General features: G+C 42.8%; 1 protein-coding gene across 5 annotated transcripts in view; it reads left to right on the forward strand.

The window, feature by feature from the left end:
- Positions 1 to 22,314, forward strand: part of ARMH4 (armadillo like helical domain containing 4) — a 204,200-nt gene that overhangs the window by 28,282 nt on the left and 153,604 nt on the right. For 2 of the 5 annotated variants that reach the window (XM_067028420.1, XM_059059659.2), the window contains exons 2-3: positions 2,261 to 2,421; positions 16,887 to 17,026. The gene's annotated coding sequence lies outside the window, so the exon portion shown is untranslated. Of the gene's footprint in view, positions 1 to 2,260; positions 2,422 to 16,886; positions 17,027 to 18,358; positions 18,487 to 21,641; positions 21,804 to 22,314 lie in introns of those variants that run through there. The other 3 variants (XM_067028419.1, XM_067028422.1, XM_067028421.1) reach the window with 3 other exon arrangements.

The raw sequence follows: 22,314 nt of genomic DNA on the forward strand, positions 1-22,314 counted from the left end.
CAGGGAACTATATTCAATATCCTGTGATAAGCCATAATGGAAAAGAATACGAAAAAGAATGTACATATATATATGTATAACTGAATCACTTTGCTGTACAGCAAAAATTAACACAACATTGTAAATAAACTATACTTCAATAAAATAAAAATTTTTAAAAAAAGAATTATTCACAGTAGCCAAAAGGTGGAAACAACCCAGTTGTCCATCAACAGATGAATGGGTAAACAAAATGTAGTATATACATATTATACAATGGAATATTATTCAGCCATAGAAAGAAATGAAGTTCTGATACATATTACAACACAGATGAACCTTGAAAATATCATGCCAAGTGAATGAAGCAAGATACAAATACTGTATGATTCCACTTGCGTGAAATATCTAGAATAGGCAAAACTGTGGAGGCAGAAAGTGGATAAGAGTCACCAGAGCTGTGTTTTGGGCAGGGGAAAATGGGGAGTCATTGCTTAATGGGTACAAGGTTTCTGTTAGTAGTGATGAAAAAGAAAATAAATAGTGGTGATGGTTGTACAGCATAATTGATACTACTGAATTTTACACTTAAAAATGGTTAAAATGGGCTTCCCTGGTGGCACAGTGGTTGAGAGTCCGCCTGCCGATGCAGGGGACACGGGTTCGTGCCCCGGTCCGGGAAGATCCCACATGCCACGGAGCGGCTGGGCCCGTGAGCCATGGCCACTGAGCCTGCGCGTCCGGAGCCTGTGCTCCGCAACGGGAGAGGCCACAGCAGTGAGGCCTGCGTACCGCAAAAAAAAAAAAAAAAAAAAAAGGTTGGGGCTGGGTGCCAGTATGTTGGGGACACACATCCTCAGTTGGCATACAGCTTGCTGGGATCGACCTGCAGAGTCTGTTCACGGATGTTCATGGGAAGGTGAATGAAGTCAGAAGTGGGCCCCAGGGAAGGCACCAAACACCTGGAGATGGCGTGGAAAAGAAAGGGAATTTAAACGGAAAGTATGTGTGTGGAGGGACGGAATGGGAGTGAGGAGGGATTGGGGAATAGACTGGGGCTTACAAAGTGCTGAAGGTGAGTGTTTTCAATTAAAAAAACAAAAAACTAAAATCTGAGCCAAGGTAGGAAAACCTTTGTCCTGAGACCAAGATGCAGGGACAGTCTCCTCTGAGAAAACTGGCAAGAGAAGGACAGCGGATTGGTGGCAGAACAAAGACCCGGTTATCAAAGTGGGATAGTTAAATGGGAGCAAGGTTAGAGCTGAGTTACAAGATCAGATCAGGAGGAACAGTTGAGACCTGGTGCTGAGTCACTGTGACCTAGTGCTGAGTCAGCGGAAGACGGTCTCTCTGATTGGTCCCCAGGCTTGGGGGCACAGATGGGAGTCCAGAACCCTTGCTGTGAGCCGGGACAGACTGTGATAGCTGGAACTTGAGCTTGGTACTAAAAGGGCAAAGAGTTGATGGAATGTTGCAGTAAGCTTCTCTCCAGGCAATAGCAAACGCCAAGTTCTTTTCACTGTTTTTGCCTCTCACTCACCTGGGGGGAACCTGTTAAAAATGCTGGTGGTCAGCCCTCCTCAGACTTAATGAATTAGGATCTTTATTGGTAGGGACAAATCAACTGGATCGGGTGAATCTGATGCACACTAAAGTTGGAAACATAGAGGTTTAGATTCTAAACTTTAGGAGGACAATCTTCCTTACCTTGATTCTGAATTTTTGTATTTGTCTCTCCCCTCACTGTCTCTAGAAAGTAGCCAGCTTCTAATAACCATATGTAGTTCAGACTGAGGTAGGTTCAAATAGGTTCTTTTTGGTGTGGTAAAATATATATAACATAAAATATGCCATTTTAACTTTGTGTGTGTGTGTGTGTGTGTGTGTGTGTGTGTGTGTGTGTGTGTGTTACACGGGCCTCTCAATAGCCCAGCCTATTCTCCAGGACTTGCCTTGTTTTGCATTCCCTGGTCCTGGGCCCTGCCCACATGCCTGGTGGAAAATCTCATTACCTCCACTGTTTCCTTCCTGCTGCCCACTGAGGGGAAGAGAAAAGGAACTAACAGTTATGGGCCTCTTCAATGTTTTGGGTGCCTTGCTAAGAGGTATTTTGCAAATGGCATTTAATGTAACACATTATTTTAACTTTTTTCGGGCGGGATAAGAATATGACACAAAGAGGGACGGTAACTTGTCCACAGAAAATGCAGCTGGTAGATGGCAAGACTAGGATTCAACTGAGCTGGCTCTAGAGTTTCTGCTTTCTGGCTTTATCTTGCAGGTCTGGACTGTCCTGCAGGTTGCTGGGGGGAGAGGCATGACAGCTGCTGGTCTCCATTGCTCCTTTTCCTCTCAGTTCACTCTCCTGTGCAGTACTGGAGCACACCTGGCTCCTCTCCTGGTTTGTTGAGTATTCACAGTGTGTCCCAGCACCAGCAAGAGGTATTTTTTCTCACGTTCTTTCCGTTCTTGTTTACTGCTAATTCACTCTGTGCATGAAAACGTATGTCTTTTAAGTTGCGTGTTCATTGCAACTAAACTCCTAAAAACAGTGAAGTATGTAAAAACTCCTAAAAACACTGAAGTATCTTTTTTTTCATGTTCCATAGTTAGTTTATTATTATATTATAAAAAATGTATTTTGGTGTGGGGAAAATTTCAATTTAGTTGAACATTTTATCTGCACATAATCTCTAAATTGAATTAGATAATGAGACAAAAACCACCAACTTCTCCCCACCAAAAAAAACCCTTCTTATCTTTCAAAATGCCTTATGTAAATCTCCTTAACATTGAGTTTCCTCAATGCTGTCTTCTTTTTAAAGAGGTATTGAGCTACTTTGTACAGGGCTTGTACATCTCCTACACTTTCCTTCTCATTTCTACCCTTTCTCTGATCCACTCCAAATATATAAGTCCCTGCACCTGGATGCATATCTGCCTCAATGGACATATTCAAATTACATATGAAAACTTCTGTGGTGTGACATTCTCAGAATTTCTAAAATCCTATTAGTCCCTTGATGAGTTGAGTTCAACAAACTTTTTTTTTTTTACACTTATACTATGTCATAATATTGACATTCAGTCCAGTAATCCTCCACTGTAACAGCTCCTCTACTTTGCAGTGAAAATTGATTTGTGGGATTTTTCTTTTTTTAATTCAAACAGAAAGTCACAAAAATTATAATCATCCTTATCAGTTCACTCAGTCCTATGTAATTAATTTTTTTTTAATCTTGATCTTTTGTTAGCACTTTTATGAGTTCATCAGTTTTCCATTAGAGTTCTGAAAATGCTTATTCATTCAGTTCAGCAGTATAGCCAGTTACCAGAAACCCGTACTTGTCAGAGTCTTTTCCATGAATTGCTTGAAGATGAAACCCTTTTATAGGAACATATTTGCAAAAGCACCAGAGTACACCCATAACTTCCAAAAGACTTAAAAATGACCGCGGTTAAAGATTTAATGAAAGTTCATAATAATGCAATTGACAAGGAAATTTAGTTATTTCTGAGATATACATTTTAAAGTAATAACTAGAATTATGACTTATAACATTATACCAGAATATATAAGATTTTTAGAAATTTCATGTAAAGTCTGAAACATTTATATTAACAGATTTCCATACAAATAACCCAAAGAAAGTTTAGTATTAGTTGTTTTGTTTGTTTGCTTGTTTGTTCTTTTATACTGCAGGTTCTTATTAGTCATCAATTTTATCCACATCAGTGTATACATGTCAATCCCAATCACCCAATTCAGCACACCACCATCCACACCCCGCCGCGGTTTTCCACCCTTGGTGTCCATACGTTTGTTCTCTACATCTGTGTCTCAGCTTCTGCCCTGCAAACCGGTTCATCTGTACAACATTCAAGTATCTTAAAAAAAGCTGGAGAGTATACAGTGATGACCTGCAATCTGTACCTGTTGACTAGCAATATTTTCTATACCCTCAAATTAGACCTGCTTTGATCTCATGGTCAACAGAAACCCACTTCTCACCAGCTGGATATACATACAGAGCGAGAAAGAAACCCCTAGAGCTGAATTCCTCAGTCATTCTATTTAGGCGATACTACCCCGGAAGGCAATTGGGTCATTGCCAAAATGCCCATAGCGTAGCTGGAGTTTTTGAATTTTTCTATAAGGAAAGGAGCATCTACAGGATTCTGATGATACTGTTAATTCCTCATATTTGTCTGGTCCTATACAAAACTTTCCTGGATTGCTTTATGGAGAGGGCAAATGCAACTTCCATCCCAGCAGAATTTAAAGACCAATCATATGTGTAACTATTATAAGGAGGCACATTTCAATTCCAAATAGAATTTAATCAATTTCTATTATTAAAACTAAAATTATTCTAGACCCCCAAGCACTAAACCTTGGAAAAAATTTTAAATTCTTTTCATCTCCCAAATCCAGTCAGTCACCATATTCAGCTGCCCCTCCCTTCTCACGAATCACTTGCTTAGAATCCTTCCCTTTTGCCTTGTAACTAAGGCCAGATTCCTTGCCTTGACATTCAAAGCAGCAACAATCCTGTCTCCAGCTTTATTTCCCATGATTTCCCTATGCAAATTATGGTACCAGAAAATGCATGTTCTCACTCCTATGCCTAGTTCATCCCATTCCCCCAACTTGAACACCCTACCCTTGTAACCCTGAGTCCTAATTTTCCTGTCATGCTAGCTCAAGCCCTACTTTCTCTGTGGAAAATTTCCCTATCACTTCAGCACACCGTTCTCTCTGCTCTCTCTTCTTCTCCTTTGTCACATAAATCGTGCACACACTCTATTTAGCACAGTGATCCTGACACCTAGTAAGTGTTCAGTGGAGCAGGCAAGAGGATGGGCTCTGGAGCCAGACTTCCTGAGTTGGTATCTCAGCTCTGCTGCTTGCTTGCTGTGTGATCTTTGACAACTTACTTAACCTCTCTGAGCCTCAATTTCCTCATCTGTGAAATAAGAGTATAACTGTACCTCATAGGGTTATTATATATAAAGGTATTTATCCTTTTTATGCTGATATTCCATCTTCTTCACCTAATGTTTGAGTTTTGAAGGTAAGTATTAGCAACTTATGCCGCTCATCCCAACCACCTCAGAGAGAGTTCTGGTTTAGGTACAAAGATATATTATGGAGGAATACAGGACTGAGAAAAGCACCATCTTGCAAATATAAGTTGTGGGATAGCACAAATGGAAAAAAAGTCCAGAAGGAGAGGAAACAATGCTTGGCCCTGGAACAGAGGTGGGAAATGCAGGGAAAGAAGGAATGTCAGCAATACTCCTGAAGGAAAGGGATTTTCAGATCCTTAGAGAGGAGGGATGAAAGGATTTTGGCCAGTGGGTTTGAGGCCCAGTTCATTTCCTTTGGAAATGGAGTACCTTTGGCCACCTGTAGGGGCCCTCTGATTCTAGAGTGCTGGAGAAACTAGTGCAAGGCTCAGAGCTTAAGAAGTGGGGCCGACAGTCTACCCACGACTGGCTTGAGACTCAAGGGAGCAAAGGAGGAGAGACTACAGTCTTGCTTTTGGGCTGCCCAGCCCTGCTCACTGGTCTTGGAAAGGAGACAAAATCTCTATATAGTAATGTGGACTGTGGATTTGACTGGTGTGTTCCTTGGGCTGAATCACTTAGGGTGCAGTGCTGTGCATAGGAGTCGGTGCTGGTAGTGACACCAGTGTGTGTGTGTGTGTGTGTGTGTGTGTGTGTGTGTGTGTGTGTGTGTGTGTGTGTGTGTGTGTGTGTGCATTGATGAGGGCATTGCATGTGACAGGCTGTGTGTATGTGGGCAGGGAGCATTCAGTCTGGGGAATGGTACCAGCTGGGAGTAACGCAGGCCAGGGGGATCCATGCTGGAGCAGGGGTGCAAAACAGGCTGCAGAATGATTCGAGCTGGGGAGATACATCCTAGGGAAATTCAGGCTTGGGGGTTATAGGCTGAGGGGATACACACTGGGGAGATAGAGGCAGGGCTTGGTTGTGTTAGTTTTCTACGGCCGTGTAACAAATTATCGCAAATTTAGTGGCTTAAAGCAACACCCATTTATTAAAAGTCCAGTCATGGTGAGGATGAGTTCTCCACTCGGGGTATCACAAGGTTAAAATCAAGGTGTCGGCTGGGCCGTATTCCTTTCTGGAGCTCAGGGGCCTCTTTCAAGCTCACGTGGTTGTTGGAAGAATTCAGTTTCTTGTGCCTGTAGAACAGAGACCCCCCTATTCTTGCTGGCTGTTGGCAGAGGCCACTCTCAGCAACTGGAAGGTGCCCGTAGATCCTTGCCATCAGGCCCCCTCCACATGCCCTCTCATGCTTCACATCTCTCATTTCTCTGTCTCCAACCTTTAGACTCAGACTTAAGGGGCTCATGTTGATTAGATCAGGCCTACCCAGATAATCTCTCTATTTTAAAGTCAACTACTTTGGGACATTAATTACATTTGCAAAATCCCTTTACAGCAGCACCTAAATTAGAGTTTGATTGAATAACTGGGAGAAGGTGTGTGCATATCAGGGACCAGGCATCTCTGGAGCTGTTTTATTGATAGAATTCTTCCTTTCGCAGGGGGATATAGGCTGGAGGGATATGGTAAGAAGATACAGTCTGGTGGGGAAAGACACAAGCTAGGGCACATTCAGGTGGGAGGGGATGCAAGCTGGTAGGCATACAGGCTGAGATGACTACTAGTTGGCAGGGTAATATGTTGAGGGTATGTAGGTTGGGAAGGATACAGGCTGGGAGGACAAAAGCTGAGAGACATACAGGTTGGGGCGTGGTACAAACTGAGGGGGAATATGGGCAAGGGTATGGTACAGGGTAAGGGGAGAATATAACCTGGAAAGTGATAGAGGCTGGAGTGGGATGCAGGAAGCAGACTTTGCACAGCACCAATGCAGAGACTGGGTGCCTGAGAAGTAGCTGTTCTGAACCTGAGTGCTACGACAGAGGTGTGCCCAGGTATGATGGGGGCCTGAAGAAGGGCACTCAGCCCAACCTGGGTTATCAGAGACAGCTTCCTGGAGGCGATGCTCCAGTTGAGTCCTGAAGAAGAGTAACATCCTTAGTCAGCCAAAGAAGAAAGGTGACACAAGTGTTCAAGTCAGAGGAAAGAACAGGAGCCCAGGCACAGGTGTCAACATACATTATGATGCTTCACTGTAAAGCTAAAGCTTCGATTAAGCCCTTGAACATGTTTCTCCCACTTTGAAACAGGACCATGCCGCTAAAGTTAGCCTGTATAGGAGAGGAAGAGCCCTGGACTACAAATCCAGAGACGAGGATTCCTGCATGGGCTTTCCCCTGGTATTGGGCAACCTCTTGCAGTTTCAGTGTCTCATTTGATAAATAAGGAATTTGGAGCAGAAATATACCTCCATAACTATAAAATGTTTTGAGATCCCTAAATAAGGTAAATATACTGAATGTCTGTAATAGGCCAGATACTATTACAGTTCCAACCTATTTTCAGCTGTGTAAGTGATGTAATTGGTTCTAGTTAAGTGCATTTTCATAAAATGCCAAATCATTTTAAATAATAGCATAATCTCAGCAAATTAAAAAACGTTTTCTCCCTATTTAAGAATATTTCTGTTTGGGGAAAAAAGTTGTGTTAATGGGAAGCCCCTGGTGGACATAGTCCAAATTCCTTAGTTAAATTTGAGAACTTTATTAATTTGTTTGGTGAAATTCCAAGAAAATGCTACAGAATTATACCAAACCTATCACTCTAAAATCTATACCCAGAAAATTATTCCTTCCACCAAAACCTGAAATTTACATAGGGGCATATCAACAGGTTTACTTCTTTTTTTTGGCTGCGTTGGGTCTTCCTTGCTGGGCGAGGGCTTTCCCTAGTTGCAGTGAGAGGGGGCTACTCTTTGTTGAGGTGCGTGGGCTTCTCATTGCGGTGGCTTGTCTTTGTTGTGGAGCACGGTCTGTAGGCACATGGGCTCAGTAGTTGTGGTTCACGGGCTCTAGAGCACAAGCTCAGTAGTTGTGGAGCACAGGCTTAGTTGCTCCGTGGCATGTGGGATCTTCCCGGACCAGGCCTTGAACCCGTGTCCCCTACATTGGCAGGCGGATTCTTAACCACTGTGCCACCAGGAAAGTCCCAACAGGTTTACTTCTGCTCTCAGAAAGTTCCTCAAAAAAAAAAAAAAAAATCCATTAGCCGTCAACTCAGGACACACCTCCTTTTTTTTTTTTTTTGCGATACGCGGGCCTCTCACTGCTGTGGCCTCTCCCGCTGCGGAGCACAGGCTCCGGATGCGCAGGCCCAGCGGCTATGGCCCACGGGCCCAGCCGCCCCACGGCACGTGGGATCCCCCCAGACCGGGGCACGAACCCGCGCCCCCTGCATCGGCAGGCGGACTCCCAACCACTGCGCCACAAGGGAAGCCCCACACCTCCTTTTATACCTAAAAATCAATACTTCATCAACTAGGTCTACACCCTGTTTCAAACAATTGTATTTATTGAACATGTAATGGGCATTTAGGATACTGTGCTAAGTACTTTCTGTACTATCTCATTTAATCCAGCAATCCTAGACTAGCAAAACTATTATTATCCTATTTTGAAGCTAAATGCACACTCTTGGTTCCTAAGCAATACTTCTTAGATTCTAGAACACTTCTTTGCTCTCTTATCCTAGAAGGCCAAAAATCCCCAGGTGACCTATGCAGCAAGTTCTACTTCCTTCTATTAGACACAGGCAGAACCCACCATTAGGGAGGACCACTTTGTAACAAAGATGCCACTTGTGGACTATCTAGTCTGAAAATGGGCTTTTTGCGGGAGACTGTCTTTCTCATACTCCCTCTCTAAGGATGTCACTGTTCTGCTTTAACCAGGAAGCTACTAAAAATACTTCCAATGGCATGAGCACGACACTAACCAATCAGAAATGACCTCCGGGGCTTCCCTGGTGGCACAGTGGTTGAGAGTCCGCCTGCAGATGCAGGGGATGCGGGTTCGTGACCCGGTCCGGGAAGATCCCACATGCGGCGGAGTGAATAGGCCCGTGACCCATGGCCGCTGAGCCTGCGCGTCTGGAACTTGTGCTCCGCAACGGAAGAGGCCACAACAGTGAGAGGCCCGCTTACCACAAAAAAAAAAAAAAAAAAAAAAAAAGAAAGAAATGACCTGCGACTGTGCCAGGCATTACCTGTCCCCCACCTTTTACTTTGGGATGACAGGGAGGAAGTGAGGCTGCTAAGGGGAGGGCTTGGAGGAGCAGCTTGGGATAATGGCTTTTCACCAACTGATAAGGAAGTACTTCACTATTTTAACAACCAGTATGACTGTCCCAGTGTGTATAAAGTTAAACTCCACGATGGCCCAACCTCACTGAGCTTTCCTGAGGAAAGGGCACTTCTCAGACATATCACCCGGAGTCCTAAACTGCACCTCTTCAGTGTCAGCCCTCGAGGTTGCTCTTAAAGAAGGCTCGAATTGGGAAAGCAGCAGCCTAAGAGTCCCCTCTCGATCCCCTAACTCAAGTGCCTTGTTCCTAATTTCTCCAGCCAGAAGTCCACCTCCTGGGCCTGGAGGCAGGAATGGAGAAGGAGGAAGAGGGTGGCGGTGGTCATCGTCTTTGCTTCTTTTTTTAATTTTTGCGCTACGCGGGCCTCTCACTGTTGTGGCCTCTCCCTTTGCGGAGCACAGGCTCCGGACACGCAGGCTCAGCGGCCATGGCTCACGGGCCCAGCCGCTCCGCGGCATGTGGAATCTTCCCGGACGGGGGCACGAACCCTCATCCCCTGCATCAGCAGGCAGGCAGACTCTCAACCACTGTGCCACCAGGGAAGCCCTTTGCCTTTGTTTCTTTTTTTGTGATGGGGAAAATGTTTCCAGCTACTAGTACTTTTATTTCTCCCATATCTTTTTAAAAATTGTCTGCTTATGATGCCCTTCCTGTCACATTTCCTCCTCCCATGTAGAGCCAATTGCTGAGATTGTGCCTTGGGCAAAGGAATGGGTCTGTAAAACTGCTCATGAATGAACAGGGCATTGCATCACCTGGGATTTGGTTGTAGTCCTCGAGGCTGCCTCAAACGCAGCAGTAAACTGGAATTCAAGACTCTGACATAAAAAAAGGATCGGGCCAAAGTGCCCAGGCTTGCATCTTTGAAACAAGGAACAGTATACACAGTGGAGAAGACAATAAATTTCAAAAGCAGCAGCATGGAATCTAGGAAACAAGCAGAGAGGTATGATAAAAGAAGACCAGAGAAATAGAATTTACAGGAAAAATGAAGTCTGACAGGGAAAAAAATGAGTTTTACATTTTTGATGAACTAAGCAGAATATGATCCTAGTGAAAAATGCTCATCTATGGAAGATGACTGCTGAGAAAAATGTCATAAAATGAACATTAGCTGGCAATGGTAAGTGCCTTAAAATGCTTTTTACAAAGGGAGAAATGGAAGGAAAACAAAACATGTCACTAGGCCTGAAAACCACTTATAGAAAGCTCTTAAAAGTAAAAAGAGAAAAGAAAGAACATCATGTAATCATCCCATTTATCTTTACTGAGAATCTTTTGGGGACCAATTTATTTCTTTTGCGGTGATGCCTCACACTTTAGACCAGTCCAAAAGTAAATAATTTTTTCTGTATGCGACATATTTTCAATCACTCTGATTCTGAAGAAATTTTTTTTCCCTTTGGCTATTTCTGTACACCAGTTATGGAAGAATTGCTTTGAACTCATTCTGCAAAATGCATCTTTTATGTCTCCTTTATATAGTAGGTCATAACAGAATAAATAAAACAAAACCTACTGTTCTGGCTATTTCAAGGGATTTGGGCCTGGATAGAATGAGTTCTAGATTCAGCTTGAAGCAGTTTTTTCTTCTTTTTAATTGTATTCTCAGGGTATATCTTGTTTTCATGTGCAACCTCTCTTTAAATGAATATGAACTTTACCAATGAAAAGGATTGCAGACTTGTAGTAGGAAGGGGACTTGATATATCAATTGGCCTAGTTCTCTGTTTTTAGACAAGACATATACAGGCACGGAATAACCCTTCCACACAGAATGTAAAAAGTAATTAAATCCTAAGTCTCAAAGCCACTTACAATGGAATATATCTTCCCAATTTGCATGAGATCAATATATTTCGTTCTAAAACTGGTCAAACTTCCTTTTTGGTTAGTAGTATTTAGTTCATGCTTCATATTTGTAAGATGATGGGTGTTACCCTGTTTATTTTGGTAATGGGCTTATGGCCATAATTAAATAGTCAACAAATACTTTTTGAATAGCAAGGCACTGCTGTAGGTGTTTTGGGACATGTGAGACTATATAAAGCACACTGTCTTAATTCAGAGAACTTACAATTTTGGGGGGAGAGGGGAAATGGTTACATAACACATGTACTAACTGTATCGGGACGTGGACTTTCCACGTAGGCTTTCTCAGATAGTTCCTCTCTGTAGTGATATCATGAAAGAAGATGATAAAAACCAGTGCCACTTTTGGAAGCGTATGAGGAAATTTTATATTATGTATTATTCATAATGTGTGTATAAGCTTTTTCTCTCAGCTAAACTGAAGATCTGTGAGGAAAGTTAAGTCTGATTTAGATATCTTCACATAAACCACGTTCTTTTTTTTTTTTTTGGCAAGGTTAATCCTTTATTGCACATTACCAAAGAGAAATGAAAACATGTCTGTACAAAAACTTGTACACAAATATTCATAGCAGCATTATTTCATAATAGCTAAAAAGTAAAAATAGCCCAAATGTCCATCAGCTGAAGAATGGATAAACAAATATGGTATATCCAATGTAATGGAACATTATTTGGCCATATTTTATTTTATTTTTTAACATCTTTATTGGAGTATAATTGCTTTATAATGGTGTGTTAGTTTCTGCTTTACAACAAAGTGAATCAGTTATACATATACATATGTTCCCATATTTCTTCCCTCTTGTGTCTCCCTCCCTCCCACCCTCCCTATCCCACCCCTCTAGGTGGTCACAAACCACCTAGCTGATCTCCCTGTGCTATGCGGCTGCTTCCCACTAGCTATCCACCCCATGTTTGGTAGTGTATATATGTCCATGCCACTCTCTCACTTCGTCACAGCTTACCCTTCCAAACCACATTCTTTTCATAAAACAAAAACCCTTGTTTATTGATTAACCATGGAGCTAAACTCAATGCCAAAATAAATGCATAGCCCACATTAAGTGATGTGCTGCTCATTGCTTAATGACTATGAAACACAGACTCAATTCTGCTGTTTCTAAGACAGTTTAGCCAGAAGAATTAGCCAAAATGTATAAGGACAAGGAATTTAGCCTGAGGTTGAGTGCTATACTGAAGGAAAGTCTTTTTTTTTTTTTTGCACTGATGTCCATGCCATATTTAAACCTTAGTAAACCAATGTTCAAAATGTTCAAATTGTTGGTATTATTCAGATTATGAGTCTCAAGAACATCTTCATTGTAATGGTATTGATACCCCCTTCATCATATCCTGTTCTCTGCTTTTGCTGTCAGTGTGCTGCAGATTGATATAATGTATCCTGAGTGTGATATTAATACCCAAATCATATTTTTAAAATGTAAAATAAGCAACATTTGTTGGAAAGCAGATAATAAACAACAATGTAGTTAGCCATAGTTAATATATTTGGTAGTTTTCTCACACTTAAAACTATCCCTATAATTTCCTTGTTGAGTGAGCTAATGGTGTTTCGCCAGAAACCCCCAACCCAGCCAGCATAAAATTCATCCTTTTTTAAAAACCTGGAACAAAAGGGAATATATAACCTCTTTCACTAATCTATTCCCATCTCTAAGAACTTTCTCTGACAAGAGTGGTTCCTTGGACCTGAGCTTTGCCTTTCCCGGTAAAGCCATTTTCTTTAATGCTGTCCTTGGTAGAGGCAGAAAGGAATAAATTTTTCTTTGCAACATAGGCAGTAGGTATATACACCATATGTCAATAATAAATATCTCATGCTCATTATTTAATATTAGGAATCTATTAATGTCATAGATTTATTTATCATTAGGCATGTAAAAAAAAGAGACAAGGATGGAGCTAAACTCTTGTCAGACATTGTAAAAGGCAATTCATATCTTTTCTAGAGTTATAGATTCCATTTTGAATAGAGTTATTCATGATGACCAATTCATTTAGGATTAAAGGATATACTCCACAGGAGACATTAGACCTTTGATGTTCAAACCTCTTAAATTTTTTTTTTTTTACCGACAGTCTCACAAGGACATGATTTATGGCTGAGAAAGAGAGACAGAGACAGAGACAGAGAGACAAGATTTCTTTCTTGTAAATGTTTTCAGCCTTGACTTTATCTAAAAAGTTTCTTTTTAAATGGCTGTACTGTTAGAAATTTTCTTTTTGTACCTGCATCAGTAGCTCTTTCCTTTCTTATCTTGCTTTTTCAAGGCAACAGGCAAAATTCCACTTGTTAGAACAGAATCAGAAAGTTTAAGGCCTAAAGGAACCTGACACTTAATAAGGGAATATAGAAAATAACAGATTTTAAAAAGAAGGAACTATAAAGCATATAATATTCTGCTTCCACAATTATAGTAGTTTTCTTGGGGGAAAGAAGAGAAGCAAGAAGATTCATCCGGGTGTTTGCATAATAACAGTTAAATAATAAAGGTAGGTAAATATTGTGGACTTTGTGTTGACAGTTAAAAGCAACTACAGTGTATAAAAATTTGCTGTTCCAGAAACAGACTGACAGATGTAGAAACAAACTTATGGTTACCAAAGGGGAAAGGGTGTGGGAGAGGGATAAGTTAGGAGTCTGGGATTAGCAGATACAAACTACTATATATAAAATAGATAAACAACAAGGTCCTACTGTATAGCACAGGGAACTATGTTCCTTATCTTGTAATAAACCATAATGGAAAAGAATATGAATATATATAATATGTAAAACTGAATCACTTTGCTGTACACCAGAAACTAACACAACATTGTAAATCAACTATACTTCAAAAAAAATTCTGCTGTTCCAAACGTTTGCTTAAAGAAAACCATTTTATTATTGGATCTATTCTACCTACTTGTCTTCCCAGTAAACGGCATACTAAAGACATAATTTAGTATAAGGTAAAAATCTAAGCTCATTAGTACTGAAATAAGTCCTGTCAAGTGTTTGAGGGATTTTTGTTTTGTTTTTTTAAATTAATTAATTAATTAATTAATATTTATTTATTTATTTTTGGCTGTGTTGGGTCTTTGTTGCTGCGTGTGGGCTTTCTCTAGTTGCAACAAGCCGTGTGCAGGCTTCTCATTGTGGTGGCTTCTCTTGTTGCGAAGCACAGGCTCCAGGCGCACAGGCTTCAGTACTTGTGGCACGTGGGCTCATTAGTTGTGGCTCATGGGCTCCAGGGCACAGGCTCAGTAGTTGTGGCACACGGGCTTAGCTGCTCCGCGGCATGTGGGATCTTCCCGGACCAGGGCTCGAAACCGAGCCCTGCATTGGCAGGAGGGTTCTTAACCACTGCGCCACCAGGGAAGTCCCCTGTTTGAGGGTTTTGAATGCAATGAAAACATGTATCAGAATTTAAACAGCTTATTCTGACATCATTACCATTATTTACTACATCATCATCATCACCACAACCATCAAATATTTATTGAATACCCAGAGTGAGTAGAGTATACTTAGCAATACTGTTTTACACTGAAGTCTACTTCTAGGAATTTCAACTTAAAAAATTAAAAGCAAACAGAAAGTCCTCCACAGAGAATTAGAGTCAGGGAGCAGCTGGGTAGAGAATATTGGGAGATGCTGCAAAACTCGTGTTCATAAACTTTTAGGAAGGCCAGGAAAATAAGACAGTCTTCTGTAGTGAGAACCAAAATATCCAATATGCAAATGACCACTACTCTAGCAGCTCCTGTCCTTCTTCCATTGCTGGACCTCTTTGTTGGGTGCCTTGGGAGCTTATAAGAACAACAAAATCCAAGGAAGGAGCTCTAAAGTGTTCAAAAATAAAGGGAGGGGGAAATCACTGAAAGAAAGGAACTTTCAGAAAGTTGAGGGAAATATTTTGAGGAGATTCCAGGGAAACTCAGCCTTCCAAGAAGAATTTTTTCTCATGTGCCTCTTTCACTTCATTTTGTTCTATTGCCTCACATGCTTGTCGCTGGTGTAATTTCAAACGAAAACAAAACAAAACAAACAAACAAACATAAAACATCCTCAGGAAACAGCGGTGCAGAGTCTGGGGAAGTCTTGCCAGCTGGTTTTCAAGAGCCCTTAATGTGAGCCCTTAAGTGGTACTTACCTTGGTGATGTTACCTTGGTTGCAAACAGACACACACAATCCAGCTCACATACACTCATTTCAGCAGTGCCTTATAGGCAACACACATGTGGAATCAAGCTGTCAGATAGATTACTTGGTATTTGGTAAAGAAAATTAGTTGATGTACTGTAGAGCATTTCTACCCAATTTAGTGATAGCCTTACCAAGGACACCACAATGCTCAGTCATTACCAAGACTCTCTCTTCTGGGTGGTATTTGCAGGGATATTGTCCACTCCTGGCTCTTTGGCTGGTTATCCAGTTCTTCATGTGACCAAAACCTTTCAGACAAAAAGGTTTTTACCAACCAGGACCAGGTAATGACTTAATACTGCAAAGGTTATCAGATAAAATATAGTCAAATTCGAATTTCGGATAAACAATAATTTTTAGCATAAGAGTGTCCCAAATACTGAATGGAAATTCTCTATTTTAATTTACTAAATCTGGCAACACCAAAACTGGCTTCCTGAGCTTCCTTCCTTGTTACATTGATTGGAGTTTTGGGTGTTCCCAAATTCTCTTAATGTACACATACAATTTATTGCTTTACCCATAAAAGGCTAATAATATTCATTGTGTGTGGATTTACTGATTAGAGTGTAACTTTTCCTGATTTATAGTTTGTGTGTATGCTGGGGTGGAAGAATGGATCTTATTATCACTGCCACGTACCAACAGCAGCTGTTGAGCTAAATTGCATTAATCAGTTGTTTAAAGCAATACAAACCATTGAGGGAAGGATAAAGTACTAGTATAAATGAGTTCCAATAAGATCACTTTAACTGCAAACTGAAATAATTTGTATCAAGGAAGAGGGAAATAGGAATTCTACTATGGAAGAAAGGTAATTTTGGAGAATGGAAAACTTTGAGAATAAGGCAGTCCGGGAAGTGGAGTTCTATAGTTGGGACTTAAGAGTATTACGGTCTCTAAGAAAAACACTAGGATGTTTGAGAGAGATGCAGAATGGGAGCCAGGAATATGTCAAAGAAACTGAATATTTCAAGTTTGTGTGTAGGGCTGGCTGTAGATGCATGGAGAGCTGGAATCCCTTTCTCCTGCTTGCTTCTCCTATTCTGCTTGGTCCTTTGGTCCACCTGATTGATTTTGTTGTTTTTTTATTAGTACTATTATTTAACTGCATTTGGGTCAAATAGAATCAATTTTGCAATCTGGCTGGGAATCTCACCATACTATATAACATTATTTTTATGAGATACGGTCTGAATTTCAAACAACTGACATGAAAATAAAATGTTTTTTTTTCATATAGAAATCTCACATTCAATTCTGATCAAGCTTAAAGTGGCATCTACATAAATGAACATGCTTCTGAGTGAAAATCCAACAGCTGCTAGTCCATTTTTCTTAAACAATGTTTTCTAAACAATCCACCAGGCAATCAATAACCAAAAGCCCAAATCCTAGATGTATATATTGCTATATTCATTATATAGAATATTTACTATCTTTCAACGTGAACCCACGCCCACATACACCTTCTTATTGTTTAACAAAAGTCATGTCTCATGGCCAGAAAACGTTATCACATTTTACATCTTTCACTTGCAGTGGCCTTAAGAAGTAGATGGGAAGCTTCAGACTTCTGACCCCCAGGACCACGTCCCTGCATTCCCAGGCACGAGGGCAACTCCTGGGACTCATCACAGGGCCGCTCCAGCCCTGGCCCAGCTGGAGTGTGGGCAGCGGAGGTAAGGAGGGTGGAGGAGGCTCTGCAGCACCCTGTGCAAAGGGAACAGCCAGCGGGGCTGAGGGACCCCAGGCTCTGCACTGAACCACAAGCTCTGGCCTCCCAGCCCCCGGGGAGGGGGGCACAGAAGCAACAGAAGCAGAAAATAAAATGTTAAAACACATCTTGGTTCGGCTGGATGTGTGGCTTATCCATCTGGTGGGTCTTGAATCCACGTAGAAGGCCTGGTCACAGTACAGTGTATTATATTGTATTACACTGAATACACATCAAAAACAGATCTTACAGATTCAGTTCAATCACATGCATTTAACACCTATTTGACTACCTTTCTGGAAATACAAACATAATATATTTTAAAGAGAGGTGGAGTAGGAAAGATAGTACATAGTTGTGCATTGTGTTAGATGTGGAGGTTGAAGGTGAACAAGGCCTTGCTCTGACTTCAAGATGTTTACAAATAGCTACAAAGCGGACTAAGCTGTTATAAAGAAGGGAGTTAATAAGTACAAGAGATGATGTATGAGGAAAGTGCATTGCAAATGTAAAGTGCTGTGGGGTTCTTCTAGAATGGGCCTTTAGATTCTCTCCAAAATTAGGAGGATCAGATAAAAGAAACTGAGTCCTTGAGAAACTCAAGAACGAAGGTCATGAATTCCCGGTGGCCACCTTAGCCATAAAACCTTGGGCAACTTGCACAGCCTTCAACCTCAACTTCCTCCTTTGTTAAGTTGAGCGGATTACCAATATCTATATTTGAGGGTTGTTGAGTAGATTAAAAGCAGGTAATGAGTGAAGCACCTAGCATTGTGCCCGGCAGGAGTAAGGGCTCAAGAAACAGTCCTTCTTATTACTCTTATTTTCGACTTCTTCTCTGACTGAGAAGGGAACACTTTGTGTAGGGCTACTTTAGTGGGTCCTACTTAGGGGCACGGCTGAGGGCTAAGCCGTACAGTTTTCACAAGGAACAACCGGCGGCCTCCAATTTACGCCCCTCGCCCCAGTCACGGACCAGGGAAATTAGGGCTCTTCTAGAGAAAACGGTGCCCTGGTCTCTTCTCTGTAGGCACTAAGGGAGAGCTGCCGCAGAAGCCCAGGTTTCGAAGCGGGGCAGGAGGGCAGGGAGGCTCCGAAGGGGTCGCGGGAGCCCGGACGCTGGTAGGACCCCTGCGGCCCCGCGCCTCGTCCCCATCGCGGGAGCGGAGGCGGGGAAGTGGGCGCTGAGGGGCGCGGGGCGACGGCCCTCTTGTCCGTGCTCGCCGAGCCGGGGCGGGCACATCTTCCCGCCGCCCAATCCCCAGCCTTAGTCGCGGCCTCATGAATAAGCAACAAAGCGAAGCGCCCTCCCCCTGGCGTCCCAGACAGCGGAGGGAGCCGCCACCGCTGCAGGGGCCGCCGCGGGGATGCAGAGCGCGGGCACCAGAGCTCTCCTCTGCGCGCTGCGCGGCTGAAGGCGCACAGGTGAGGACGGGCCAGGCTTCTGCCACTCGGGCGACCGCGGCTGCAGAAGGTGCGCCCGGGCAGAGACGGAGCCGGAGCCCCTGGCGGCTCGGGGCCGCCCCGGTAGCTGTGCAGCCCGCGGAGCGCGGCAGCCCGGGGCGCGCCAGGTGTGCGCCCTGCGCCCCCGCCAGAACGCGGTGCCCCGGCGCGGGGGGCGCGGGGGCAGCTCCGGGAGCACGGGGCGAGGCGCGCAGGCCTCGGAGGTCTGGCCTCTCTCCTCGCTCCAGCCCAGGCTCACGGCTCCACACCAGCGAGCGGGCCTTTTGTGCTGGCGGAGCTTGCAGGGCTGGCTGCTTTTGTGTGGGCTTTTCTTTCTTCTCTCCCTCCCCTCTCAGTCTCACAGCGGTGGTAGACAAGTTCCCGAAGACTGAGATTTGCTTCTTTCAAAGCATCGATTGCAATGACCCCGATGTCAGTCAGTGCGAGCAGCCGAGGAGCTAATGGGGCTGTGGTGGCCACCGAAATGTGTTGTGTTACTTTGCAGAAAACAAACAGTTGAGTGTTTAGCGCAAGGATGTCACGGAACCTCCTTGCTCAGACCCTGACCGGCCCCCCACGACAAGGCAGGAGCATGCTCCTTGGAAAGGTCACTTAATTGGAAAGAGGGCCGGGTTAGACTCCAGAATGGTTGCAAGGTGATACCTGGAGGTGCCCAGATGTCGCATGTGTGTCCTAGTCACTGACAGAACCCGACCTGTGTACATTCCCAACATGCAGAGCCTGGCTGGCTAAAAATCGGCCGGGCGCACAAAATATAGGATCTTCAAGAGTTTGGAGTTCTCAGAGATAAGAAATCTTTGCTTTCCCAAGCTGATGCCGAGGATCTGCCAGGCTCTTGGCACCTCATTTCAGTGTAGAGCTGCTGTGGAGGAGAGGAGAGAGGCTGCTTTAAAGAGTCTGCTTTCTTTCTATGGAAGTTTTAGTTTGAAACTTACGGGGAAGAGCTAGTGGCTCCCAAAACCATCCATAGAACTCTGAAGGATTTTTTTTCCTTAGGGAGCAAAGTGTGTGGCCAGAATTTGCATGTCTCCCCTCCTTTTCGTGAATTTCCTTCATCACAAGTGATGCTGTTGGGCTCCAAGGAGTCTTGTTTAAACACCTACAGAGTCAGTCACTGACCCACTTTCTGCTCACTTGCCAGCAGAATCCCACTGTAGCATCTACTGAAAGAAACTCAAAACTGGGTGAGATTTCACAGTATCAGAACATTTATACACAGTAGATTTAAGGGTAGTCTGACTTACTCTTATGAATAAGGTAGAGTTGTTATATTTGTCATATTATGAAGCAAGCACTTATGCAGCAGACTTGATATTGGTTGTATTTATTCACAGAACTCCCAAGACTCAGCAAGTCTAAGGTAGCTACAGCAACAGAGCCAATTAGGGAGATGTGGATGTCTTTGTTTTCATGGGAGGCTTCTTAACATTATATTCAGCATTGCCTGCTAGACCTTTCAATATCATAATTTGGTTTTATGGCAATGGTTTGATGATAAATATAAGTATAGGATCAAAATGCGGATGATGAGCTTACCTGCTATGGAAAATTTCTACTCGTCAACTAAAGGTGTTTTTCACTTTTTATTCAGCAGGTGTTTGCCTGAAAACTTGTGTAACGAATTGTATTTTTGTTCATTGAATTTGTTTATTCTCACATAGGGGAGCTGGATATTCAGAGAGAACCTGAGTTTAATCTCTGTAAAATGAAAGTTCACTCTCTAATTAAGATGTGTAGTCAGTCCTGTTTTTTCGTATTGTGTTTACTTGGTGATTATAAGAAAAGTATCTGAATCAAGTTTCAGCTTGAAATGTTAGAGATTATGCTTATTCCGTGAAATGTCTACCTGGGGATTACTTTCTCCTTAAATGCCAGCTAGTATTTAGAGATTTTGTCAAGCAATGAGGTTTGTGAACTACAGAGAACAGAAATGAAGTGTCCCATTGGGTCACTGAAAAGAACTGTATGATGGATGGACAGGAGCTTGTTGACCAAGATTGATTAGGATGGAATTCTGCAAACATCAGACAATTCCCAGGTCATTTGGTCTACATGAAAAGCTGAAAGGGGAAGCTCCATGGAAATAGCTTAGGAGAAAAAGGATGTTATGGATGTTTCAGACTGCTCATATTTCTGTATTTTGAGGGGAATGAATGTCAATACCACAATAATATGTCTTAAATTGTATGATACTTAAACATTTTTTCTTCAAACCATTTTTATGTCTATTATCACTTTTGTTGGTCTTTCACCTTTGAAGAAAACAGAACGAGCATTATTATCTCCATTTTGCAAAGAAGAAACTGAGTTTCAGTGATTTTCCCAAGGTAGAGTTGGAACTCGAAGCCAGCTTTAAAGCTTCAAGTCCAGCTTCTTTTAACAGGGATAGGATCATCCACTGGGAGTGATAAACACAGATATCTTCATTTGTCTCCATCACTAAATTGTAGAGAATAAAGCTTGTGGGCTTGATACGTAGAATTTAGTTGTGGTCTGGAGGAATGGTAAAGCACTTTGCTGGCAGTTGCCAGAGTAATCATCTTGACCCCAGCCTACTTATCCTCTTCCCTGTCAGCACGATGCCACTTTTCTCCTGTGGGACTATGATTTTTCTTGTGGTTACTCTATTCTCCCTCCTTCCACTGTGGTTGAACATGCTACTGAGAGGATCATCTGTCATTCCAGCCACTTTATTTATAGTGAAGGATGACTGGAGTCAGATCATCTTAAAGCCAATATATCAGGCCAAGTAACAGTAGTCAATAGCAGTGAATGGTAGTGAATCACAAATGGGGTATCTTAATGCTGTGTGCCACAGCTGGGTTAATAGGGTCAGAGCCTTGCTAAGCTCTGCTTCAGACAAATGAAATAGGCTTGGCAATGAGAGCCTTAAGGATTAAAAAAAGAAAAGGTAAGACAGTAACGAAATTATCATTGAGGATCAGGAAAAACACAAAATGGAAAGATTATTAAGACACAAACGAAGAAGGCAAAGAGTTTTCTTTTCCCATTATCAATCAAAGAATTACTAATTGGATTTTTTTTTTTTTTTTTTTTTTTTTTTTTGCGGTATGCGGGCCTCTCACTGCTGTGGCCTCTCCCGTTGCGGAGCACAGGCTCCGGACGCGCAGGCCCAGCGGCCATGGCTCACGGGCTTAGTTGCTCCGCGGCATGTGGGATCCTCCCGGACCAGGGCACGAACCCGTGTCTCCTGCATCGGCAGGCGGACTCCCAACCACTGCGCCACCAGGGAAGCCCTACTAATTGGATTTTGAAAGGTGAAGGGGAATCGGGAAGCAAGTTAACCTGAAGCTCTGAAACTTGTCCCTTGTTCCTGGTGACCTCTCTCTCTCTCTCTTTTTTTTAAAAATGAAATACACTCTGAAAACCTAAAATATAGCAGAAATGAGAATACAGAAATTATTACTATTATTAAAATCACACACTGGATAAGTAGCCAAAATTGACTACGTGATGAACAAAACGTACAGTTAGACATGGATAGACCATGAAATGTCATCGAACATCGTACAGTATAAAATAGAGATTCTGAACATTCTTTTTCACATTTTTTTGTTGTTGTTGCTGTACGCGGGCCTCTCACTGTTGTGGCCTCTCCTGTTGTGGAGCACAGGCTCCGGACGCGCAGGCTCAGCGGCCATGGCTCACGGGCCTAGCCGCTCTGCGGCATGTGGGATCTTCCCGGACCGGGGCACGAACCCGCGTCCCGTGCATCGGCAGGCGGACTCTCAACCACTGTGCCACCAGGGAAGCCCAACTCTCTCACAT

This window comes from Kogia breviceps, chromosome 3 (genome assembly GCF_026419965.1).
Source record: "Kogia breviceps isolate mKogBre1 chromosome 3, mKogBre1 haplotype 1, whole genome shotgun sequence".
Taxonomy (NCBI): domain Eukaryota; kingdom Metazoa; phylum Chordata; class Mammalia; order Artiodactyla; family Physeteridae; genus Kogia; species Kogia breviceps.